Source organism: Mirounga leonina, unplaced genomic scaffold (genome assembly GCF_011800145.1).
Source record: "Mirounga leonina isolate KUSES-001 unplaced genomic scaffold, KU_Mleo_1.0 Mir_127, whole genome shotgun sequence".
NCBI lineage: Eukaryota > Metazoa > Chordata > Mammalia > Carnivora > Phocidae > Mirounga > Mirounga leonina.
Window position 1 is genome coordinate 58,134,148 of NW_023270316.1, and position 27,262 is coordinate 58,161,409.

The 27,262-nt window shown below is 45.1% G+C and overlaps 1 long non-coding RNA gene across 1 annotated transcript; it reads left to right on the forward strand.

Moving 5' to 3' along the window:
• Positions 1–300: 300 nt before the first annotated feature.
• Positions 301–17,119, forward strand: LOC118009444. Its single transcript, XR_004678930.1, has 2 exons — positions 301–913; positions 16,941–17,119. It is a non-coding gene; the product is annotated as an uncharacterized LOC118009444 (long non-coding RNA).
• Positions 17,120–27,262: the final 10,143 nt, after the last annotated feature.

Here is a 27,262-nt window from a genome sequence, read left to right on the forward strand (position 1 = left end):
GAAGAGTAATAAGGTTTGGAAGTGCAGGGGTAAACAGGGTGGTCAAGGTACATTTCACTAAGAAGGTAACACCTGAGCAAAGACTTGAAGCAGGTAAGGGAGGAGCCCTGTGGGCGTCTGGGCAGGAGCCTTCTTCAAGGCAGAGGCAGAGGCCCTGCTGTGGGAGCATGCTTGGTTTGTATAACAAACAACAGGAACAGCAGCTAGGATAGAGTAAACAAGGGGACATCACGGGGTTGGGGGCGGGGAGGTAGAAGAGGTGAGGGTAGGAAGATATCATAGAAGACCTTATCAGCAACTGTAAGGACTGACAGGGAAGGTGTTGGAGGGTTTCGACTGAAGGAGTGATCAGATTAGAACCACCCTTTAAAGGGATTACTGGGTCTATGTTGATATAGACTGTAGAGGGGTGTGTCAGTTTCCTAGGACTGCTGTAACAAGTACCACAAATCGGGTGGCTTAAAATAACAAAAATCTATTTTCTAACCATTTTGGAGACTAGAAGTCTGAAATCAAGGTATCAGGAGGGCCACGCTCCCTCTAAAGGCTCTGGGGGAGAATCCTTCCTGGCTTCTTCCAATTTCTGATGGTTGAGGGCATTCCTTGGTGTTCCTTGACTTGTGGTAGCATATCTCCAATCCCTGCCTCCATCTCCACATGGCCTTCTTCCCTTTATCTCTGTGTCTCTAAATCATTCTCTCATAAGGACACCAGTCATTAGATTAGGACCCACCCCAATCTGTCCTCCTCTCAACTTGATTATGTTTGCAAAGACCTTATATCCAAATAAGGTCACATTTACAGATACTGGTGTTAGGACTATGACATCTTTTCTTAGGACACAGTTCAACCCACAGAAAGAATCGAGGGTGGAGGTAAGAAGCCCAGCTAAGAAGCAATGGCAGCAAACCAGGTAAGAGATATTTTTAGCTCTGATCTAAGTTGTAGTAGAAGAGTAGTGAGAAGTGGTCTGACATATTTTGAAATCTGAGTGAAAAGTGTTTCTGACATATTGGAAGTCAAAAAGAGAGGCATCAAGGATGTCTCAAGGTTTTTCACGTGAGTACTTGGAAGATTAGAGATCTCGTTAACTGAAGTGGCAAAGGCTGCAGGAAGAACCCAGGCATCCCAAGTTCTTTCATTCAATACTTATAATAACCCTTTGAGATTGATTGGTACTGTCAACAGCCTCAATTACAAAGGAGAAAACCTAATTTTAAGGTGGTTAGGTAACTCACCTAGAGATATCCAGCTTCCAAGCGGCACAATGGAGAGTCAAACCCAGGTTTGCCTGAAAGTGGGGCTGGAGATGTTGAGCACTGTGTTACTTAACCTCACGAGTGTTTGTGTGCCTTTTGTAGAGCTGTCTAAGGAAAGCACTTCTTTGAGGGCGCCTGGGTGGCTCAGTTGGTTAAGCAACTGCCTTCGGCTCAGGTCATGATCCTGGAGTCCCGGGATCGAGTCCCGCATCGGGCTCCCTGCTCAGCGAGGAGCCTGCTTCTCCCTCTGACCCTCCCCCCCCTCTCATGTACTCTCTCTCATTCTCGCTCTCTCAAATGAATAAATAAAATCTTTAAAAAAAAAAAAAAAGGAAAGCACTTCTTTGGAATACATTTCTCAAATTGCCTCCAATTTCCTATTCTTAACTTTTGATTACCCTCAACCCCTCATTTCTACTTTCTTTTTCTTTTCTTTTTTTTTTTTTTTAGTTAGGGGCTTGAATTCAACATGGGGCTTGAACTCGTGACTCAGATCGAGAGTCGCATGCTCTACTGACTGAGCCCGTTTAGGGCCCCTCAACCCCTCATTTCTGATGGTGTGTCTGAATTTCCCATGGGTGAGATTAAATAATTTTGTGTTCAGAAAGGAATGCTTACTAAGCTGTCACATCAAGGCCCATTGCTTTGCAGCAGGAGATGACTATGGCTGCTAGGACCCAAATAGCTGGAGAGGGGTGGCAGCCTCCAGCCTGCTCACGCTGCCTGCCCATCCTCAAGGTGTTTCCACAACCTCCGCGGCAAGTGTCCGAGCTGCAGGCCAAGCCAGAGTCTCTTGGTCTGGGGCATGCCTCCATATTCTCTGGAGTCAATAAAATGGAGCTGTAAGAGTTCATCAGGCACCTTCTGGTCTACCCACTCCAGACGCCCCAGTTCTGGGTCAGGCTAGACATTGTCTTTGCCTTCCATCAACTCCAGGACCTCTTGTGGGGAGGCTCAGTTGAATTCCTCAGGCTGATCTTGGCTGCTGGTTCAACTTCATTCTAGTACTGGTTGTTCACTTAGTGCTGATTGCAGCCAGCCCCTCCTTTCCCTCCACTCTCCTTCCCACTCCCACTTTGTGCCCCTATACTTCTTAAGTGATAAAATTATAATTATTATGATAACAATAGCTAAAATGTTTTAAGTGTTTATGATGTGCTAGACACTGTGCTCAGGGTTTCACATATGATAACTTTTCTAAGTCTCAGAACAATGTAGTGGGTTACATATGACCTTTTTATGATAAGGAAATTGAAGCATAGAGAGATAAAATAATTTTCCCATGGTCATAACGCTAATGGATGGGATTGCTGGCATTTGAACCCAGGCACTCTCCTTCCATCCCCTGTCCCATGTGGTGTCTTCTTTGGAAATAATAGGTATAATGGTAATCAGAATTGCAACCAGGAAATATGTCAAAACTATCTCAACCACCCTGCTCAAATTCAGATAAGGAGGCCCAAGGCAAATGAAATCATATTCTGACTGTTGCTAGATTTAGCTTGCTTTTTCTTTCCTTCCTTCCTTTTCCCCCAATAATAGACTTGAGTAATATGGTGGCCCCATGACAGGGATCATACCACACAGTGGACAGAAGGTCAGCTTTGGTGTCAGCTCACTGACCAGCTTCTGATCAGGGTGACTGGGCAATGGCAGACCCTGGAGAACACATCCTCAGAGGTCACTTGATGTTGATTTTATGACTTCACTCCCGTGAAATTTCCTAGGAAAGTTGGCTGTCCTTCTGTTAACATAGTAGCTGGAAAGGTCGCTGCTGGTTGGTCAACTACAAGGACACAGCCGATGAAAGGGAGGGGTGTGAGGTACAGCTACACAGATTATGGCTCAAGACCAATGTTTTATCCTATTTTAAAATGTTTCTATATATAACCAGTTTATTTAGCCTTCTAAACTCATGTGATTAAAACAGAAAATGTTTCAAATTTTTATCTAATAATTTTGTCCAACCGGCCTTGTCAAACTTTACCAATGGGTAGCTCATTCATTATTGATATCTTTGTCAAATTTTATAATTCTTTAGGCATTCTTATTTTAGAACAGTCTCATTTTGATATTTAAGGCTTATCCCTGTTCATTTCCAAACTTCTACCTCAAAAGTTGTTCTAAGCTTTTTCCCCCTCACCCTCCTAGTACTAACTAGACCTGTTTTGGTTCTTGGGGTTTATGAGGTTAAATGTGGTTTGTGCAAGTGTGGTTGAGAGCAGGTTTGATTCCCCTGACAAGATCAGATTTGATTTAATAGGCAGCATTCCAGACCACATGGCTCTGTAAATTGTACTGGTTTCTCCTTCCCCCCATCTTACTGCCCCTGTCCATACCAAAGATGCTCCATCCCATACCTCTTGATCCTGGCATTATTATTCCCTTCAGGTTAACTGTCTTTGATCTGGTATCAGCAATGTGACCTAACCCTAGTTCTTTTCACTGGAGTCTGCTTGACCTATTGGAAACATACATATCTTTGTTTTGTCAAATGGTATATGAGCTATTCCACTGCAGAGAACTTCCCTCCATCTTGCCATTATCCTGAAGTTTCTCTTCCTCTTGCTCAACTAACAGGCAGATTAGACCACTACTAGATAAGTAGATGTTCAACCAGGGAATAAAATAAAATTCTCCCCCTCTTGTAGTCTTCCCCAACCTTTATTGCTGATTCTCCTGGGGTCTTACACTTGGTTTTAGAGAATGAAAGGAAATAGCTTCTTTTCATAGACACTGTATTAGTTAAAAAGCCGAGGACTCCTTTACCTCTTAAACTTTTTCTTATGGTCACTGGGTGTGTGGGGTGGAGTGGGAAAGTAGGATTGGCTCTGAACTGGTGCCTCTCATAGGCCCTGAGATGAAGAGATAACCCCAACTGATGGCAGTTCTCTGAATGCGGGGTGCTTAATGCCTCTGGTTAATTCCAGGACATGGGAAAAATTTCACTTCATGTTCTGTTTCATATAATTGCATGTTTTAATAGTTTAGGGTAGAATTTGCCCAGTGATTTTTCAGCAATAAAAGCCCGCCTTATTTTGAGGTCCAACATCCATTCTTCCCATTCTCCTTGCGAGCAGAATCTTGATTTTGTTCATGAAGAAAGCCTCCTCTGTCTTCTTTCTCTCTCATTATTTTTGCGGATCATTTAAGAGTAAGACACAGACATGGTATCTCTTCATTCTTAAATATTTCAGTGTATCTTTTCTCAACTCAAGGAATTTTCTTACAAAAGCACAGGACAATTGTTAAAACCAGGAAATTAACCTTGATAAAATATTCTCTAATGTATAGACCTTATACGTATTTTGTCAATTGACCCAAAAATATACTTACAACGAAAGAAAATCCAAGGCATTTGTCACATTTCTTTAGTTTCCTTTTAATCTACAACTGTTCCTGAGTCTGTCTTTGTATTTCATGACATTGACCTTTTTTAGGAGTTTAGGACAATGAGTTTGTAGACTGTCCCCAGTTTGAGTTTGGCTGATGTTTCCTGGTGATGAGATTCAGGATTTCACTTTAGGAGGCACCTGTTGATTAGGCCCATTGGGCCGAGAATCCAATTTCTTTTCTTTTTTTTTTTTTTTTAAGATTTATTTATTTGAGAGAGAGAGAGAGAATGATGGGGGGAGGGGCAGAGGGAGAGGGAGAGAGAGAATCTCAAGCCTACTCCATGCCAAGCACGGAGCCCCATATGGGGCTCAGTCTCACGACCCTGAGATCATGACCTGAGCCAAGATCAAGAGTCGGCTGCTTAACCCACTGAGTCACCCACATGCCCTGAGAATTTGATTTCTAACTCGAACATTTCTGACTCACTGGCCCCTTATGTCTGTTACTTTGTTACCACACTCAGAATTTGCCATATTCGTGGTTTTGTACTGACCACACTGACTCCTGCTGCCCTTTCTGTGGAAGCTGTTAATCATCATCAGAGGACTGATGGGAGGAACTGATCTAGTAAACCAGATCTATTTCTACTCATTTAATTTGGGGGGAAACTTCTGCAAATATGGTTGGTCCTCCCATGCACTATTCCTGGTACCCACAACCCTGTTACCAGTTCAGAAGATGACCCAAGATGAGTTTGCTTGATAAACCTCGGCCTTCCAGTGATTGCTTCCGGATAGATTCAAAATGGGATTTTAGTGCCTACTTTTCATTTTCAGGTAGTGAAAAGCTGCAGTCGATTGGTTGATTTTTGTTTTTAAAGAACACAGTCTTCTGACCACGTGCTGTTTGTCCTAGATCTGGCAAAAGTAGACTTTATGAGCGTGTACTCAGAAGTCGGCTGCAGTTTACTAGCCTAAGCCGTGCTCCTCATTGGAGGGAATATTCCTAATACCTTGCTTGCACTTGGTTTTCCCAGGGGAGGAAGGGGCTCCAATGTGATCCACTGTACTTTCTTCTGAAATTCACAGTGAAAGGAGCAGATACCCCAAGCATATGCGGCCTTCTGTGTGGGTGTGAGATGTGGTCTATCACATTCTTTGCAGAGTAACCCTCTTGCCCTTCACCAGGATCTCCCCAAGAGTAGGCAGGTGACTCTGGGGTGTGAGGTGCTGATGGGTTCTTTTGCGGGTTGCCCCACCACCCAGGAGTGTGTCTCCCACTCAGTGTATCCTCAACAACAGACATGCTACCACAGAGCAGTGTCCGTGACGGAAGTGAAATCAGAAGTAGACAGAGCACATGGCTGAGAGGGTGGTGACAAGAAGGGACTCTGGCTTTTGTGGTTGAGATTGGACTTATGATAAATGACTGTCTACAGTGCTCCTCCAGGAAGCTGACATATGGGGAGTTTTATTTTATTTTTTATGGTAGCCAAAAGTATCATTTCATACTAGCCATGTTTGACACTGCAGGTACTAAATAGTGTTGTGGTTCTTTTTAAAGATTTTTATTTATTTATTTGATGGAGAGAGGCACAGCGAGAGAAGAAACACAAGCAGGGGGAGTGGGAGAGGGAGAAGCAGGCTCCCCACTGAGCAGAGAGCCTGATGTGGGACTCGATCCCAGGACCCTGGGATCATGACCTGAGCCGAAGGCAGACGCTTAACGACTGAGCCACCCAGGTGCCTCTAAATAGTGGGTTTTGACACATGGTTTTGAAAGGGGCTACGTCTCCAGGTTCTTAAATAATGGCTGAGTTTTAAGAATGATAAATCACCTACAAGCATATTTATATGCCAAAAAGAAAAATAGAGAACAGTATTAATATTACTATCCTCAGGATAGTAATATTAATGTTTATATAGAGAGACAGAGATTTATTTTAAGGAACTGGCTCACAACTGTGAAGGCTTGGTGAGTCCAACATCTGATGGGGGAGGCCAGCAGGCTGGACACTCAAGTAAGAACTACAGTTTGAGTTCATATTATAAATATGACCCTCATTTAACGATGTCCAGGCTCACACAGTGCAAGTTCTCAGGGGGGTGGTTGGAATGCTGTATGCTCCTCTCAGCTTGAGGCTGCAGTCTGCACCATTGCTAGCCCATGAGAGCTCACCTCTTGAGAGCATTTTTTTTTTGCGTTAAAAAAATAAATATATATAATTTACATACCATAAAGCTCACCACTTAGAAGTGTACAATTCAGTGGCCTTTAGTATGTATACAAGGTTGTGCAACTATCATCACTAACTCCAGAACACTTTTATCACCCCCAAAAGAATCCCCATACTCATTAGCAGTCACTTCCCATTTCCCCATACCCCCAGCTCCTGGCAACCACTAATCTGCTTTCTGTCTCTATGGATTTGCCTATTATGGGCCTTTCATAGAAACAGAACATAGAATAAGTGGCCTCATGTGTCTGGCTTCCTTCACTAGCATAATATTTTCAAGGTTCATCGGCATCATAACATGTATTAGTACTTCATCCCTTTCAATTACCAGATAATATCCTATTGTATGGACATACTATTTTGCTTATCCATTCATCAGCTGATAGACATCTGGGTGACTTCCCACTTTTGACCATTAAGAATAGTGTTGCTGTGAAAATTGGTGCAGAAGTTTTATTGGGAACAGCTTTTCATTTCTCTTCACTTCTAGAAGTGAAATTCTCGGGTCATAGGGTAACCCTACATTTAATTTGCTAAGGGATTGTGAAATTGTTTTTCACAGTAGCTGCACCGTTCCTGCCAGCAAAGTACGAGAGTTCTTACCTTTCCACATCCTTGCCAAATCTTGTTATTGTCTGTTTTTGTGTGTGTGCGCTTCTAGCCCTCCTAGTGGGTGTCTTATTGTGGTTGTGAGCATTTTTAACACAATGTTCTCACACATGTTAGAACTGGGGTTTGCATACGGGAGTGCGCCAGCCCATAGTCTATTGCAGAACCTTAGCCATTCTGTCATTTAACCAAGATTCACTAGCATCTACTATGTGCCCAGGGCTTCTCAGACACAGGGAGAACAAGGCCTGTCTGCCTGGCCCTCATGGAATTTACATTCAGTAAAGATGCTACAGAAATAGGTGAAACAATGAATTAAATGGCTGTACGTTGGAACGAGCCTCTGAAGGACGTGAACAAAGACTGAGGAAAGGGATAATGATGTGTACGTGCATGGTGTATTAGTCAGGGCTCTCTAGAGAGGCAAATGTTTATATAGAGAGACAGAGATTTATTTTAAGGAATTGGCTCACAGCTGTGAAGGCTTGGTGAGTCCAACATCTGATGGGGGAGGCCAGCAGGCTGGACACTCAAGTAAGAACTACAGTTTGAGTTCAAAGGCAGTCGGCTGTAGAACCAGAAAGAGCTGATGTTGCAGGTGAAGTCCAAAAGCTGTCTGCTGGCAGAATTCCCTCTTGCCCAGGAGAGGTCAGCCTTTTGTTCTATTCATGCCTTTAACTAATTGGATGAGGCCCACCCACATGAGCGAGGGCAATGTGCTTTACTCAGAGCCTATTGATGTAAATGTAAATCTCATTCAAAAACACCTTCAGAAGAACATTGGGAACAGTGTTTGACTACATCTGGGGACCGTGGCCCAGCCGTTACCCGTCACAGGAGGTATCCACAGTAGATAGGCGATTGGGAAGGCTCTCTGGGCAGGTGATATTTAAACTGAGGTCTAAAGGATGAGAAAAAAATCAAGTATGCAGTGAGGAGAATATTCCAGGCAGACGATACTGGCCTCAGTGTCACCTTCTCTGAAGTTCAACTTTTCTTTCTTCTATCATCTGCCATCAAAGTCAGTAAATAACAAAAAAAGGAATAATGGCTGGAACCCGCGTTGTGGCATCAAGTGCCAAAGCTATTTTTCGATTCCAAAGCTAATCCACTAGGCTTTAAAATAGAGAATTTTGTTCACTTCCCGAGCTGGACACCAAGGCAGATTTCTAAGGAAAGCAGTGTAAAAAAAGACAAATCTCAAAAGTTCCAGAGAAGACGATTGAGACCTTGAGGATGAGTCATTTCCTTGGAAGTCTACAATGACAAATTATACTAGATAGGGAGGGATCCCACCTTTTTTTTTTTTTTTTTTTTTTTTTTTTTTGGAGGGAGAGAGAGGGGCAGGGACGGGCAGAGGGAGAGGGAGAGGGAAAATCTCAAGCAGGCTCCACGCCCAGCACAGACTCCGATGCAGGGCTCGATCTCATGACCCTGAGATCATGACCTGAGCCAAAATCAAGAGTCAGACATTTAACTGACTGAGCCACCCAGGTGCCACCCCAACCTATTTTTGAAAAGGCAGAGCCTATTCTCACAGTGAGGAGTCCCCAGATCCAGACCCATCCTTGCTGAAAGGACCCTAGCCTTTGGGGCTACCTTCCACAACTCCCAGAGCCTCTGGCCATGGATTTGCCTTATTGAGGTTTCAGAGTACAAGGCAACACAAAACAAAACAAAAACCCTACCAAACAGTTCTCTTATGCCATGCAATTTGGGTTTGAGTGTGGACAGTTCTTTCCGTCATGTGGCAGAGACCAGGGTGCAGGACTTGTGGGCTTCTTCTCCTCAGCTGACTCCCTAGGCTTCAGGCAGGGTGTGATGGCCTCTCCAGGACCGACTTTGTATTTTGTGGTCTTCAGGTTTCCTTCTCTCTTGCGGGGAGGACTGACTGGCAGCTTCCACGCCAACCAACGTGGGCCAATTGTTTGCCTTTCTGGTATACTTACGTAGCAAGAATGTGTGTCTTTCTCCTTTGGCTTCCTGCTCTAAGGTCTCTTATTCTCTTTCTCTTCCTGTCAAGGAAGACACACCTTCACTCTGCAAGGGAAGTATAAAATGCTCTGCATTGTTTTTCCCTAGTCAGAGTGGGCTCCTTTTGTGCTTTCCTCTATGGAAGGAGTAAGGCTCCCTTCTCTCCCTTTCCTTGGGCTACAAGTTGACTATTTGATTTCAGTAACTCAACTTTTACATGCAGATGTATTCACCAGCCAGATTGGAACAGCTTCAGAAACTGGCCCTAAAGCCAGAGAAGCGTGTACGGTTTGAAAATACCTGTGTGAATAATTTAAATTCTGGCAAAGATTTTAGGTACGCAGATGGATCATAGGGAATAAATTCTCTGGTTGAATGTTAACTCCTATGGATAAGAGAAAGCCAAGGAGGAGGTCATAGGACCTCTTTCACCTTTCCTGAAATAATAACAATAGTAAGAGCCAACTCACTAGGTGCCAGACATTGTTCTCACACTCTGTGAAGGCTGACCCATCCAATCTTCATGCAGCCTCAGGAGACAGACTATCATCCCCACCTTCCCGTGAGAACACGGAGCCAGAAAGAGCTTGAAACCTCCCCAACTCCCCACAAGGAAGTGGTGGAAAGTCTCTCAGAGTCCACTCCACAGATATTAAACGTAAGTGTCAAAATACTAGCCGGTTTGCCCTCCCAAGTCAGGAAACAGACTGGAGAGGGTTGCTGCCACCTTTGTGACAGGAAGCCCTGCCTGAGGCCTTCCTCAGCCTGCTCCCGCCAGTGGCCGGGCCTTAAGCTGGAGGCCTGTTGCTGCTTGGTCCCTTTTCTGCATCAGGATGCAGGCAGAGCCACTGAGGCACGTGGACCCAGCCCCTCTCATCTGCAGCAAGCAAATTTTCTTACTTAAAGTAGTGCCCAGAGCAGCGTGTCTCCACATGTGATGGCAAAAGATCAGCTGGGATGTGGCGACAGGGCAGGGACTGACTCCAAGGGGCAGCGGGGAGCTGCTAGGTGATGCTCCCAGGTGATGACCTGCTGCTGGCCCACGGGACTAAGAAGCAAGGGCCTAGAACACCTGCCTCTTGATTACACTTGCTAACTGCAGGTTTCCGCTGGAACTTTTCTACTAAGTTAGTCCTTCTGTATTTGAGCACACATTCGCTATCTCTGTTTTTATTCACTGGGGTCGACATTTTCCATTTGGGAGAGTGCTCTGGGCTCAGTTGTGCCCCCCTGCCCCCACCATATGTTGAAGCTCTAACCCTCAGGACCTTAGAATGTGATGTATTTGGAGAAAGGGCCTTTCAAGAGGTGATTAAGTTACAAGGAGACCCTAAGGGTGTGTCCTAATCCAATTTAACTGGTGCCCTTTTGAACATGAGGAAATTTGGACGCACAAAGAGAGAGCCCAGGAGGCACCTCACAAAAGAAAGACCACCTGAGGACAGGCTGGCTCGAAGGTGAGAGGCCTCAGGAGAAACAAGCCTGCCCACACTTGGATCTTGGACTTCCAACTTCCAGAACTGTGAGAAAATAAATTTCTGTAGCTTCGGCCTTCCAGTCCGTGGTATTTTGCTGTGACAGTCCAAGCTGACTGGTACGGAGGGTTCCTATTATCTGAAACCACCCACCACTGGGTGACTTTGCTGGGCATCAGGCAAGTTGAAAAGACAGGTGATTGTTTTTCCTGGCCCTCAGCAGCCTCAGAAGGGGCGTGAGGCCCGCGGTGGGCTCTTCCAAGGGCCTCCAGTTTGGAGTGAGGTGTGAGCGCAAGCGAGGACAGCTCAGAATCAGTGGCCCCTTTTGTCCATGGGCTCCATGGGCGTGGTGGCAGTGGAGGAGGCCAGTGTCCAGCAATGACGAGGCCGCTGCTAGGGTCCTGGGGCAGCGTTGTCCGTGCAGGGACAGCAGCAACAGCGCCCCCACCAGGCTGTTTTTGAGGCATGACCCTGCAGGGTCCGTGGCCTGGTTCCCTTCGTTCTTTGCCTTCTTCTAAACCTGGGCCTTCCGCCTCCCTAACCGTTTCCCCAGCTCCCCAGCAGTTTTCTAGCAGATTCCCCTTCTGCTTAAGCTTGTAAAGCTGGCTTTTATTCGTTGCAATCAACATGTTTGACTAGTATAGTCGCAAAGATTTTGAATAATTGACCTTGCTTTGTGGCTTGAACATTCTTCATCTGGAGGTTTTTGTTTTTTTTTTTTTTTTTTAATTCATCTGTGTTTCATTGCCTTCCCATCAGCGGCAGACTGATGAGGTTTGCTCCGTTTCCCATGCTATTATATCCAAGAAGAGCCTGGAACCGTGGACTGCTTTGGCCCTCACAGGCTGCCTGAGAGCAATCACTTCCTTCGTTCCAGCCAGGATATGGGAAGGTGCGCTTCAGTGCCAAGTGTACATCCTGATCTTCAGCCCCAAACCACATGTCTCATGCTATCCCTTATAGCAGTGGGTTTGTGCTGAAAATGAAGAGAAAAACAGCAGTTTATGCAAGTATCTTCATAGTCTCTTTGAGCATGGCAGAGGTTTGGAGTCAACAGAGGCCTACCAGTGTGATTATGGCAACGCTCGTGTTAGAACCGTTCTCCCCAATTATACCAATCCCCAGATCTCTTTAACTCCCACCCAGTACTTCCGTGTCCCAAGTCACCGGTTTTCAAATTTTTTTTTTTTTTAAGATTTTATTTATTTATTTGAGACAGAGAGAATGAGAGACAGAGAGCATGAGAAGGAAGAGGGCAGAGGGAGAAGCAGACTCCCTGCTGAGCAGGGAGCCTGACGTGGGACTCGATCCCGGGACTCCAGGATCATGACCTGAGCCGAAGGCAGTCGCCTAACCGACTGAGCCACCCAGGCGCCCAGTTTTCAAATCTTTTACTACAAAACTGTATATATTAATTAACAAATTTATTTTTAAAATTAGTCAAGGCATCACTGTGGAGCCTTGGGAAAATCTCTTAGTCCGCCCAACTCTCAGTTTTATGAGGAGAGAGCAATAGGACCGACCAAAGAAGAGAGCAGGGTCCCATCCATCACCGAGGGTCAGAACATGTTGAATGTGTTTGGAGGCCTGGTAGGACAGGCCCATTACAGGTTTGATTTGCAAGAGGGCTCAGTGAGCCTCCTCAGATAGAACCAGGCAGGGTAAGCCTGCCCCCAGGCACAAAGTCTCTGTCCCAGGGAACGAGACAAAATTCCCATTACAGTGCTGTGTTGTCCCGTGACTTTGCCTCCTATGTCTGGGTCTGATGGAATGATGGGGATGAAGGCAGGACTGGAGGGGAAGTGGACACTAAGTTCCAACAGGAGGCAATTTCACTGAAAAGCTTGAAGATATTGGGGTATGACCAGTGTCATCTGGTATCCCTCTAATAGAGGATGGAGACAGACATGTTCTCTGCATCTTTGCTAAAGCCTACCACACTGCTCAGCACCTCCAAGCCTCCAGCGCCTGGTAGCTGTTTCTGAAGGGAAGTGGGAAGTGACAGAAGCGTCCACGGGGGCAGCTGGCTGTGAGGATGTGACAGTGACCAGCAAAGGGAGGAGGGCGCAGGTGAAGAGACTGGAAATGGCAGCTAATGAGACTTGAATCTCTGTGAGACACCCCCTGGGGAATCAGGAAATACCTTGGGGGCCCTTTACTCAAGATTGTGGCCCTGCATTAATAGGTGGGAACAGGGCTCAGTGAAACTTGTATTACATAAGGATTAGGAACAATACAGGGAAAGCTTTGAGCTGGTGCTCAAATTACGCAGCCACCAGCTTGCACAATACCCACAGAGATCATGGCTGGCCATTAACCTTGTTTAGTGAGGTGAGGGACGTTTTATCGTATGAGGCCCAAGTGTACAGTTTCCGTTTGCCTTTTGGAAATATGAAAAATTGTTTCTATCTTGATGGGCTCCTGGGGAGGAAGTCTTCAGGTCAGAGACCATGAAGGATGTGAACAGAGGAAGGGTGTGAATGGGATAAGGCATTGACCTCCATGTTTTGTGCAAAATAAGATTGAATGTTGGGAAAATATTTGTGGACTGTTAAGTGCCATTTTCAGGCTCCTGGAAAAGACTGAAATGCCACCCGTGAAGCATTTAGCACTAGATGGGTCAACAAATGTGAGGGAGCATGAAAGGAAATTGTGCTGTGGAGGAAGGGGAGGTAACCTGTAATTTTCCTTCTATCTTGACTTTCTGTAATCATGGTAATTTGTATTTCCTTACTGTTTATTTATTTATTTTTTAAAGATTGTATTTATTTATTTGACAGAGAGAGAGAGGAATCACAAGTAGGCAGAGCGGCAGGCAGAGGGAGAGGGAGAAGCAGACTCTCTGCTGAGCAGGGAGCCTGATGTCCATCCCAGGACCCCGGGATCACGACCCTAGCCGAAGGCAGACGCATAACTGACTGAGCCACCCAGGTGCCCCTGCCTCACTGCTTAGATAAACCCCTCTGTACACGCTTACTCGAGTCTTCAGTCCTCAAACTTAGCCAAACCTGTGGTTTATGATGTTGTTAAGGATGCTATAAGAGAAGCTTACATGCCCTGTGCATTGTTAATGAATAAATCTAAGGGATTTGACAGCTATATTGGGAGTAAGGAGGTTGGAAAGGAAAAGGGGGTAGGAAAGGACAGAACTGGAAGGGACAGCTTCGGTGTCTATCGGCAAGATGTAATATTTCAGTTAATCTCAAGGCTTGATGGAACTAGGCAGAGATCATTTATTCTTACCCCACCCAATACTCTTTCTTGTCTTGTTCCTCAATATGTAATTCAATTTAAAAAAAAAAAAGGAAGGGATGCCTGGGTGGCTCAGTCAGTTAAGCATCTGCCTTTGGCTCAGGTCATGATCCCAGGGTCCTGGGCTCAAGCCCCACATCGGGCTCCCTGCTCAGCAGGAAGCCTGCTTCTCCCTCTCCCACTCCCCCTGCTTGTGTTCCCTCTCTTGCTGTGTCTCTCTCTGTCAAATAAATAAATAAAATCTTATTTTAAAAAGTGAAGATTTTTCATCTATCTTCATCAGCAAACGAGATGCTTACCCCCCCTACTTTACTGAAAAGTCAAAGAAGGCTTTTAAGGGGAATTGGAGGCAATCAAGATGGGAACCTAAAAGGCTTCTGAGCGCCCTCTCCTGTGCATACACTGAATGGTCAGTTACTCAGAGCGTCCCTCTGAGGGAGATCTAGACACTAGCCGAGTGACTTGTACACATCAGAAGAACGAGAAAATACCCACATCAAAATGGGTACGAAAGGCTGAGACACACCCTTACCATAAACGCTACTCCCAACACACATCATACAACTAGGTGGGAAGTCATAACTTTCTGCTATTCGGGGAAGAGTGAGGTGTTTGGATTCCACATCTAGTGCCCCAACTGTGAAGACTCCCAGTACAGGAACTGGATCTTGAAATACTTGACTTTGAAATCCAATGTGCTTATGTCTGAGACCGCAAAATTATAGCAAACAAAGAGGCAGATCTTAAGGGCCCTGTGAACACTCGCCACAGCTTTATGCCCCAGGGCTCAATGCAGAGAGAGCAGGCAGAATGGCCATCTCTGTCTCTTCCTGAAAGAGAAGTTTATCTGCATATTTTCAAAGCTGCTGCCAGGCTTCTGATTTATTGGTTGCCAGGGGCTGGGGTGAGATAGAAATAGGGAGAGGTTGGTAAAGGGATACTAAAAAGAGAGACAGAGAGACAGAGATATGAAAATAACAATTTATGTTTTAATCCAGAATTATTGGACATTCTTCCCCCCACTCCCCCACATCCCCATGCCTCCATACAGTTTTATATTTGGGAAAGTGGACATCCCACTCTTGGATTGCCAAGTTTATTTAACTCCATAATTGTTTTTTTCATTTTGTCAAAATGCCTGGCAATAAGAGTAATAATAATAGTTGGTTTGAGCTTATGATGTGACATTATACTATAAATTATAAATACTTTATATACATTATTTAACTTAATGATCATAACAATTTCATAAAGTAGACATTATTATACCCATTTTTCAGATAAGGCAACTGAGTCTCTCTATCAGGTAGGATACTTTCAGCTTAAAGTTACAGAAAACCCAAATCAAAGTGGCTTTGTTGCAGAAAATAAAAATCAGACCGGTGAGAAAGCAAGCGACACTCAGAGAAGTAGGTGAACTTGGGTTTATTTTATATCAGCAGACCCAGACGAGGTTGCACTCGAGAAATTCTGGCCCCGGGCAGCGGGGTTATAGTGCTTTTATAGGGGAATGCAGGGGGTCAGGTTCCAAGAGCTATGCTGACTGCTAGTAGGTGGGTTTAAATTTGGCGGGGAGGTTGCTTTAGGTGGGAATAGCGGTTAGTGCAGGGAGCTTGTGGTGGGAAGCCTGTTTACAGAAGCAGAAAGGGCTGGTTATTTCTTGCTCCCAGCAGGGCTTCTGGTTATCCCTTGCTATTTCTAGTAACTTTCCATCTTCTGGGGCCTGCCAGCCTGGGCCTGCTCTGGGTAATTTTCCTCTTCAGCTTGAACAATATAGATTCAGTAACTCATGCTACTGAAAAACACCAGAGGTTGGTGGGACCAAGCACAATTCAATCAGTGTTCTTGTTCCATTTCTCTGAGATTCTCTTGGCTTTTTCTTCCTCCAGATGTCAGATTCATCCTCAACCTGGTATCATGATGGCTAGGAGAACTGTGTGTCTCACAGCCACCTAGGACAATATCCAGGATCTCTTCCTATGGTCCTCTGTGAAGAGTGAGGAAACTTTCCCAGAATCCTTTGACCAACTTCCTCTCACATCTCATGAACCTGAGATTTTTATCACCTGTCCATGTGTGAACCAGTACCTGTGACTATTTGAATGCCTTGTGTTCACTGGCTTGGGCCTGAGTTTCTAAACCAATCTCTGGCAAGGAGCATGGGATTACTTTTAGACCAATTGGAGTCAGTTGTGTAAAACTGAGTTCAGCAATCTAAAAGACGCTTTGCAAATAAAAGAAAAATATGAGTGAAAATGCTCAGGCAGGCTCTAGTCCTGATTCTGCCTCATTGGGTGGGTCAGGGAGTCCGTTGACATTTCGTATTCCTCAGCTGTAAAATGATGACTTCCGGGGCACTTGGGTGGCTTAGTGGGTTAAGCATCTGCCCTCGCTCAGGTCATGATCTCAGGGTCCTGGGATCAAGTCCCACATAGGTTGCTTGGTTTCACGGGTTCACAGTGGAGAGGAATTTTGCCTCAGAATGAATCGTACCTTCGGTATCACTTATGCCTGATTTAGATGCTGTCTAGAGCAGACTCTGAACTTGGAGTTGAGGCTGAAATGGGATAAGACTGTGGGGGCTGTTAGGATGGGAGCAATGTATTTTGCATGTGAGAAAGACATACATTTGGGGGTCCAAAGGGTAGAGAGTTTTGGACTGAATTGTGTTCTCCCCAGATTCATATGTTGAAACCCCAACCCCCAATAGGACTATATTTGGAGACAAGGCTTTTAAAGAGATAAGTTAAGTGCAGTCATAATTGTGGAGTTCTAATGCGATATGACTGATCTCTTCAGAAGCGAGAAGACACCAGCGGACACATGTGTGCGTGCAGAGAGAAAAGACCACATGAGGACACAGCAAGAAGGGAACCATCTGCAAGCCAACAAGAGGCCTCAGGAGAAAGCAAATCTGCTGACTTCTTGATCTTAGAATTCTAGCCTCCAGTACTGTGAGAAAATAAATGTCTGTTGGTTAAGCCTCCTGGTCTGTGCTGTGGCAGCCTAGCAAACCAATACAGATTTTACTTCTTCACTCCAGTTCCATTCGTCATGGCCTTGCTTGTGGCACTGGAGCTGGATTTTGTAAACATTTTTCCGTTGCTGGTTGGCCTGATGTTAGCTTTGTCAGTAGATGGTACTATAGGGATATGAGAGGAAAAAGGAGCTTCTCTTCTTGGTTATGGTTCTCTTTCTCTTCCTCTTGCGCATACAAGGTAACTTCCCAGTGGCATGTATATGGGGCATCCCATGGCCATCACTGTCCAGTTTTGGCCCACAGTTTCCCACCTGCTAGTTCTAATCCACTGGCTGTGAATCTCCTCTAAAGTAACTGGCCTAAGCAAACTTCACCTCTAGTGGGATTTGGCATACCTTTTCTAACAACTTCTGAGCCCGTCCCCCCTTTTGAATTTGTTCCTTCCTTGGCTACTCTTGCTTAGCCCTCAAGTATTCTTTAGAGTTTTCTTTTATCCCCTTTTAGTACCCAATCTCCTACAAATAGTTATTAATTCCTTATATTAAACTTTGCCTCTTTAAATCCTATCTCGAGAGACGCCTGGGTGGCTCAGTCGTTAAGTGTCTGCCTTCAGCTCAGGTCATGATCCTAGGGTCCTGGGATCAAGCCCCTCATCGGGCTCCCTGCTCAGCGGGGAGCCTGCTTCTCCCTCTCCCTCTGCCCCTCCCCCTCCTTGCTCGCGCACTCTCACACTCTCTCTCTCAAATAAATAAATACAATCTTAAAAAAAAAATAAATTCTATCTCCAGACTAGACCCTGAATGATCCACATACTAAAAACTCACTATTAGGGCATCTTAGGGTGTGACCCTCATCCCCAAAGCAGCCTCTTCCTTCAAGACATCAAAATAGAGAAAGTGATAAAGGAGAGACAAAAAGTGGTCCCTTGACACTTCCATTTACATCCAATTGGTCAGAACCAAGTCCTAGGGCCACAATTAGGTGCAAAGGAAGTGGAGAAGTGCCATCTTTATTCTGGGTGCATGTGTGCCCAGCAAAAGTTCTATACTGTGGAAGAAGAGAAAACACTGGAGCCAAATAGTAGACCCTACATCAGTTAGAAGTGAAATCAAGAAATCAAGGATAACTGCCAGATTCTTAACTGAGCAAAAAATACAGATGGTAGTGTCATTTATTAGGATGGGTAAAGCTGGAAGTTGAGAAGGTTTTGGGGTAAGGGTGGGTGGAGAAAGAATCAAAGATCCTGTTCTGTCACATCAAAATTGATGTTCTCATTAGAAATTTAAGTTAAGCCATCAACCACAGAAAACTGGAACTCAGGAGAGTCATAAACATATAGCTGACATTCAAAGCTCTATGACTGGATGAGATCACCTAGGGAAGGAGCATAAAAAGAGAAAAGAACAGAGGACACAGCCTGAGACTCCAACATTTCGAGGTCGGGTGGAGGAGGGGAGCCAGCAAAGGAAGCTAAGAGGGAGTAACCTTTGATACTTGATGATATTAAGGATTGATAATTTTTTTAGGGGTGACAAGATAGTGTAGTTTTTTTTTTTTTTTGATAAAAGAGTCCTTATTTCGAGAAACAGAAATATTTATGGATGAAGTAATATATCTGGGACTTGTAAATAATTTGGGAGGGGGAAGTGGGTAGAAGATAAATGAAACAAGATTGGTCATGAGTTGAAGCTGAGTGATAAGAACATGAGAGTTGATTATATTATACTGTTTACTTTTGTACATATTTAAGACTTTCCATATTAAAGAAAAAAAAAAGGGAGTAGCCACTCAAGTAGGATGACAACCAGGATCTTGTGGCATCATGAAATCTGAGGATGAATGTGTTTCATGGACATAGTGGTTAATGGCCAGTGCTTCTGAGGACAGAGAAGATGTGGACAAGAACTGACCACTGGAGTTGACAAAAGAGCTGTCACTGGTGGTCTCGTTAAGAGTCTTTGGCCGGGTTGATGAGGACGAAAGCCTGGTTGGGAGGGGGAATTGTGTAGAGAATGGAGGATGAGGGAGTAGAATGAAAAAGACCATTTCTTTGCTTTAAAGGCAAACAAAGAAATGGAGAACTAGCTAAAGGGGCATGGGGTCAAAGAATCTATTTGAATGGGTCATAATAAGGCATATTAATATGTTGACTGGAATGATTCAGCAAGGAAGAAATTTATGCTGTGGGAACAAGAGCTTGAGTAAGGAGGATGGTTGGCTGGAGAGCACAGGAGAGCACCTGGCTTTGGAGAAGAGCAGGAATCTATTCCTTTGTATCAGTTGAGAAGGCAAAAAATCCGCATGGGTCCCACATAGGTTCTGAGTTTGTTAGTGGGAAGATGAGATAGCTCTCATCTAATTGTATTTTCTTGGTGAAGTCTGAAATGAGGTCACAAGCTGAAAGTGAGGGAAGAAGTTTCTTGTAGGTTTGAGGAGGGCGGAGAAGTGGCCAAATAGTCTCCTTGAGGAGAGGGGACTTGATTTACCAGGGAAATGTGACCATTTAAAACCTGTCATTTAAATTTTTAAAGAAAAAAACAAGCAGCAAGATTGTTTGATTTTCTTCACCCAGTTTCTGGTGCCAGAGTGTGGCCATATAGTAGGCAGATAGTTGGATTTAATTAGGGTTGGAGTTTTGCCAGGTGAGTTCAACGGCAGGAGAGGTAGGGGGCCAAGGGTGTTTGGAGGAGTGAGGCTGGAATGCTGGACCATGGGCTCTAAGCCTGGGAAGTATATGATGTGTGTGTATGCACATGTGTGAATGCATGCACGTGTGTTCTGGGGTTAGAGGGCCGGCCATGTGATTTTGGGAAGGGTAGCTCAAAGGAGTGAATCAGGAGATGAGGAGGTGGCAGCCAAGAATGAACAGGATATTGAAATAGAGAATTTGGAGATGGTGTGCTTAACAGTGAAGACAAAGTCAAGGCTACGCCAGTGGGGGCAGATGGCAGAGGTGGGGTGGAGAAAGGGACCACTGGAGTTAGAGGCTGAGAAACCAAGAGGCTAGAGTTCTGCTCCTTTGTTTTCCCACCAGGCATCAAGCACGGGGCTCTACATCCTATTGGTTGTTGGTAATTGTTGACTACATGTTGGGCATGAGGCCAGATACAGGTAAACAAGGAGCAGGAATTGCGTATGTAGGATGGAGGGAGGAGAAGTAAGAGAGGTAAGAGTAGTTTCTAAATGATCACCTACCCCTTGGGTCTGCCTAGAATGCTGTCATTTGTGGGAGTTTTATATACTCTAATGGAGTAATCTGAGGTCCATGGGAGGACATATTCAACTCAATTCAATCCAAGCAATGTTTATTGAGAACCTGTGTGTTTAGAATGGCAGGCTACATGCTGAGAGTACCTAGAAAAGCTTATAATTGAGTTGGAGAGAGGGCATAAACCATGCATAAAAATGCCAGGCAGCTCCTGCTAAGTGTCAAACAGCGAAAATAAATTGCTTTGTCTACTCTTTTCAGGTAAGTGAATTCCTTAAGAGGTTTGTTTGGAATTGTAGAGTCTCAAGAAGACCTGCTTTAATATAATGCAAAACTGAGACTGAGGGGGCCACAAAACAAAAACTTGCCAATAGAGAGAGGTAGATGGTTTGTTGTGTAATATCCCTTTCCCAAGTGCTGTGAATCTGTATTCCCCAAAAAGAACAGTTACTAACCGAATCTTTCTCCTTGTGTATAATCCTACTCATTCCTCATAAAATTATGTCATATGTTGCAATTTCCCAGTACCCTCTATATTAGGGTTGTCCAGAGAAACAGAACAAATAGGATATGCACACACACCCCCCCCCCCCCCCCCCCCCACACACCCATATACACTTACACAAATTTATTTTAAGGAATTGGCTCATGCAAATGTGGGAGCCGAGTTCAAAACCCATGGGACAGAAAAGTAGGCTGGAAATTCTGGTAAGAATTAATGTTGTCTTGAGTCCAAATTTCATAGGGTAGCAGGCTAGAAACTCAGACAGGGTTTCTATATTGCAGTCTTGAGAATTTCTTCTATTTGGGGTAAACTCACTTAGTCTTTCTCTTAAGACTTCATCTGACTATATGAGGCCTACCTGCATGGACAGAGAACACCCTGCTTTACTGAAAGTCTACTGATCTAAGTGTTAATCTCATCTAAAAAATACCTTCCAGCAACCTCTAGACTAGTGTTTGACCAAATAACTGACCACTATCGCCTAGCCAAGGTGACATTGACATAAAACTGACTGATCATACCTGCCTAGAAGATAACACTAAAGGAGTTTAATTCATCTGTTTTTTTCTGTGGAATGTTTATACTCTATATCGAATGTATAATTTTTGTGAAAGTGTCTCCTCTGAACTAGGATTCTTTCAGCTCCTTAATAGTAGGCTCTATTTTCAATTCACATTTCCATCCTCTCCCAAAACCTAGCACAATACTGTGAATTACCAGGTCCTGTGCTGAGTACTGCACATGCATTAACTTGGTCATCCTGAAGAACAATCCCATTCAGCTGCTACACTATTATTATCATTTCCTGGGGAGCAAAGAGGCTCAGAGAGGGTAAGTCACGTGTGCACACACACACACAGAGCTGGAAAGGGTGAAGCAGGGTAGAGCCCGTGCTGGCCGGCTGCTCCCGACAGAGTCCCTGGCATTTCTCCCAAGATTCCTTCTACCATGAAGGCCCTCCTTCCACCTGGGGCAGCTGCTCCTGTCCCAGAGCCAGTTCCTGCCCCACAGCCTCTAAGAAGCCTTTTTCTGCTGGCCTCTGCCTTGGGAAGAAGAGCCTGCCAGAGCCAGTTAGGGCAGCAGCACCAGCTGTGCCCTGGACCAAGAGGGAGTCAGATGGAAATCCAACCTCTGCTCCCTGGCAACTCTATAGAGAGTCCTCAGTTGCGGGTAACTGATGAAGCTACACCTTATTATAATTCTCATATTCAGAAGGGTTGTCACTCATACAGAGGCACCTGTAGTGTTAGCTAGAACTAACCATTCCTTCCTCCAGGGCCCCACCAGCACAAGTACTCAGGAATGTTCGCTTTCTGCCTCTCTCTACTAGGCAGTGACCCTCTTGAGGGCAGGACCCCCGTCTAAGGTATTGTTGTATACTTCCATCCAGCATGGGGACTGATAGAACTCTGCTTAATGTCTGCTGAACAAATGGATAAACAACAACAACAAAAAAGACTAGATGTATTTTTTGAAGTTGGCAAGATTATTTCATTTCTTTCTTCATCCACACACATATTTATTGAGCATTTACTATGTGTCAGTCAGAGTATAGACTGTGGGGCTACAAAGACATGTGAGATGTTCTAATTCTGGCCCATTAGAGAAACGCATTTATTCTTTCCTGCTATTTTATACAGGGAGGAAAAACAACAGCTTTACAGCAAGCTGGTTCCTTAATGTATCCTACTAGGTTTCCTGGGGTTTCATCCTTCCAGGCTCCTAATTACCTAACATGTTCAAAACAGAAGAGCCTTTTTATATACACCAGGGGAAGGGATTTATAAACACTGACATTCCTGGAGTGTGGAAAATTTGGATTTCAGAATGCCTTCTTCAGTGCATGTTTCCCATCTGTTTGTTTTTCTACAGCATCTACTCCTCTCCAAACCCACATCTCTCCACTCCACCGGGACAGAGCCCAGGCTGGACTGCCAGGCAGAGGTCCTTTCCTCCTGGGGGGATCTCTCCCTCCCTATTGGAGCAGAGGGTAGTGCTAATTGGGCCCAGAGAAGTCATCAATAGGAGCCTCATGGCTCATCTGCAAAAAGCAAAGTGAATTGGTTCGTCTGGGCAGTTCCTAAGTGTCTTGGTTCTTGGTCCTCCCTAATGACTCAGATGAAATAATGCAGTTTTCTGGGCCCTGTGGAATTCTGAGGTCTCCAGCTATTAAATCAACTGCAAAGTACTCTTTATTTTTTTTTAATTTAATTTAATTTTATTATGTTATGTTAGTCACCATACAATACATCATTAGTTTTTTGATGTAGTGATCCACAATTCACTGTTTTTGTATAGCACCCAGTGCTCCATGCAGTACATGCCCTCCTTAATACCCATCACTGGGCTAACCCATCCCCCCACGCCCTTCCCCTCTAGAACCCTCAGTTTGTTTCTCGGAGTCCATAGTCTCTCATGGTTCATCTCCCCCTCTGATTCCCCCCCTTCATTTTTCCCTTCCTTCTCCTAATGTCCTCCATGCTATTCCTTATGTTCCACAAATAAGTGAAACCCTATGATAATTGACTTTCTCTACTTGACTTATTTCACTTAGCATAAGCTCCTCCAGTCCCATCCATGTTGATGCAAAAGTTGGGTATTCATCCTTTCTGATGGCTGAGTAATATTCCACTGTATATATGGACCACATCTTCTTTATCCATTCGTCTGTTGAAGGGCATCTCGGCTCTTTCCACAGTTTGGCTATTGCGGACATTGCTGCTATGAACATTGGGGTGCGTATGGCCCTTCTTTTCACTACATCTGTGTCTTTGTGGTAAATACCCAGGCGTGCAATTGCTGGGTCATAGGGTAGCTCTATTTTTAATTTTTTGAGGCACCTCCACACTGTTTTCCAAAGTGGCTGTACCAACTTGCATTCCCACCAACAGTGTAAGAGGGTGCCCCTTTCTCCACAACCTCTCCAACATCTGTTGCAAAGTATTCTTTAAATACTTGAATACATGACGCATTTTGTGTTAATGTTTTGATGGGCCATCTGCTTTGTTCATTCTACAGAGCATGCCCAATTGAAGAGGAACATGCTGCCCCCCCTTTTCAGGGCTGTTGAGACAGAGAGAAGCCTGATAAATTAAGAAAGCTGCAGTGCCAAACGAATGAGTGCCATGGAAAAGCTCAGCAGTGCTAAGAGGAGCCCATCCTTTCTGTAAGGAGAAATCCCCTAATACCGATGGATGGTTTGTAATGTCAGAGGGATCTCTGGTGTGTGTTTCCCAGGCATTTGCTAATGGCAGGAGGATGCATAATTACTTGGCATCTCTGAAATGTGGGCACCTCATTATTTAGGTGATGTCTCATCTGACAATATCTCAAAGGATCATCGCAGTGACTACGTGGATATGTGTGGGGCAGTGCCTGTGTGGGCCGGACGCACGGAGGGTGCCCAGGAGCTGACTGTGGGGGCGTCTGAGTGTGGTGAACACATGCCCCTCATGGAGCGAGGAGCTTGTCAGAGAAACCCATCCATCTGCTCACTCGGGCGGGGGTGATATAATTGCCAGAGACCAACCAGGAACACAGAGCCCACTCTGAGCACGTAAAACATGGAACGTTTACGCTGTGCTGGAGGAGCTGAGTCCAGAGGGAGATATGGTAACACACAGATTAGCACAGTGAGAGGCTATTACCATGGAGGCTGCAGGGACAGAGGGAGGACATGGCCTTCCCCAAGCTCAGGGGTCGCCTTGCAGGCCACAGAAGAGACGCAACTGCCACCGGAAACACCCCCTGAAGAGCAAATGGGGAGAGATACCCTGGGTCCTCGCTCCCTTCTTCCACACCCCACCTTCCACGAGCACAAATCCAGCCAGAAGCTGGCTGACCTGAGGGACTGAGGTGTGTCGCCTCCAGGGCTGAGCCTGCCACCCCACCACAGAGAGAGCAAAGCAGAAGGCGGGGTGGCAGTGAGGAACAAGGCTGAGGGTAAGCAAGCCCAGGCTCCAGTTGCCCAGTGGGCTTCAGAGCCTGCCTCAGTGGTAAAGGGACCAGGTGAATGGTCTGGCTCAGAGGTCTTCATCTGGGGCGACAGTCTATTTCCCACTAGCTCTTGCCCTCTTCTTCTTGTCCCCAACCTTTCCATGCCTCTCTATTTCCTGCTCAAGCTGGGCCGTCCTTCTTTCTCTGGGGGAAGGGAGGAGAGACCACAGGCCCAGGGTGACATCAGGCCATCACCGTGCTGCCATTGTGCCTGTTGTTTAAATGCCTGAGCACAGGCAGGACCTGGGCTGGCCAAGCACAGAGGGGAATCAGGTAACGCCACCACTTCTGCCACTCTGCCCAGAACTGGGCAGAAATTGCTCACAGGATCTCTCGGGGAACCCCAGGTGCTCTGGCACAGAGCCTGGCCATAGGGTGAGAGATCAAGAGAGTCCCCCCACGCCTTAGCTACCTACATTAATTCTTAAAGCTCTGGCTTCAGACTCAGACTCAACCGAGGGAAGGCAGAGAACAGAACATTCCTTAGGGTTTTCTGGTAGCACATTTGCTATTTTTCTCAAGAGTCTTTCTTCCATCATCCACCACATTAAACTTCATGTTACAAAATTCCCCCTGACATTCTGTTATTGGAACGAACCCAGAGCATCCACAGTGGTCTATCACCCTGAATTTGGGAAAAGCTTTATGCATCAGGGGAACAAAAATAACCCTGACAGCAGTTTAATCTCCCAACTATGGTGCATCCTGTTGACACAATAGAATTCAATCATTAAAATATTTAATCTCAAGTGGGAAAATGCTTTAAGGTGTTAGTGGGGAAAAAGCAGGATGCAAATTTACGTCAAACAAAGGAAACAACAAATGTGCAAATAACAGCACAGAAAAATGCCTAGAAGGGAATGAACTACAATGTTGTCTCTTAGGGGATGGCACTATGATTTTTGTGCAAAGAAACTAAGTTTAGCCCAGAAATTCCTTGTATTACTTATCTTTGTGTCCTCCTTCCTTCCCCTCCACCACGGAGAGGGTCCCAGTGTGTTTCTAAGACCATACAACTAACTTGCCAAGATTGGACCAGACTATCTCTTGACTCTCTTCAGGATTCTTGCCTGGCCACCTGCCACCTCAGGCCAAGGTGGGAATTAAGGCAATCACTGCCTGGACCAAAGCCATGGGCTGTAGATAGGGAGTGTTGAGATCCCGTTAAGCAGGGCTCATGACACCACTGTTGAGATTTGGAAGAAACCAGAAGGGACTGATGAGCAATTACAGATTTGAAACTAAACTAGCAAGTTTCATTGAATTCTCTTCTGTACCATGCATTTTGTTGAGGCTCTAATTCTCTGTTGTTGGTTTGGTTTTTTTTTTTTTTTTTTCTTTTAGGATGCTACATTGTTAGGCACTAATTTATCCCAAGTGACTTGACTATTTGCTTCTTCTGAAGGGCTTAGAATAAGCAGCAAGAGATTTTACGGGTTTTGGTGAGGGGTGGCGGAAAAGGAGAAGAAGGGATCTGATGGGGGAATGAGGGTGTAAAGATAACTTTGGCCCCCTCCACACAGAAAGCTCAGCCTGAACCCAGTTGTAAGAGCTGTACCATGGGAAATGGACCTGCTCCTTCCCAAAGGCTGTTGACTGGGTCTCTGAGAGTTCCAGTCTATTGACTCTCATTCTCATGCAAATTCTACAAGGTAAATTCACCTCCTGTTAGAATTTCTAACTTGCCAACTCATCACCAAAGTGTTCAAAAGCACTTTGCAAAGGGGAGATGTGAGGGTTGGAGGGTGTGCGTCACATGACCAACACACAGCACATTTCTCTCCATCTCCTCCCTGCCCCTCTGATTAAAGCAGACTGGAGTGGCCATTCTGCCCATCTGCCTCTCCAGAGAGCTGATCCCGCTCTGGAAGCTAAGTTGTTCCTTTGAAGGGAGAATCAAATATGAGAGGTTAAAGATCAAAACATTAAAATAGAAGGATTTTTATTTTAGTAAAAAAAAAAAAAAATCCACTGTGGATTAGTTAAACCTATTGGTCAACTGATCACTTTCTCCTTGCATTTCAGGTCTTCATGGTTGGGGAGGGTTAGGTGTATGAGTTCCCCAGGGCTGCTGGAACAAATTACCATCACCTTGTGGTTTAAAACAACAGAAATTAATTCTCTCACAGTTCTGGAGGCCAAAAGTCTGAAATTAAGGGACTCCGTCCGGAGGCTCTGGGGAAATCCTTCCTCGCCTTTCCCAGTTTCAGGTGGCTTCAGGAATTCCTTGGCTGGTGGTGGCACCTCTGTAACCACTTTGCATGGCCTTCTCCTCTGGGTGGCTCTGTCACATGTCCTTCAGCCTCTCCGCTACAGGCATAACTGCGACTGCATTTTGGGCCCATCGGGATAATCCAGGAGAGCCCCTCTTGGGGTTTTTTTGTGGTTTTTTTTTTTCCAACAATTTGCCTTTTTTTTTTTTTTAAGATTTT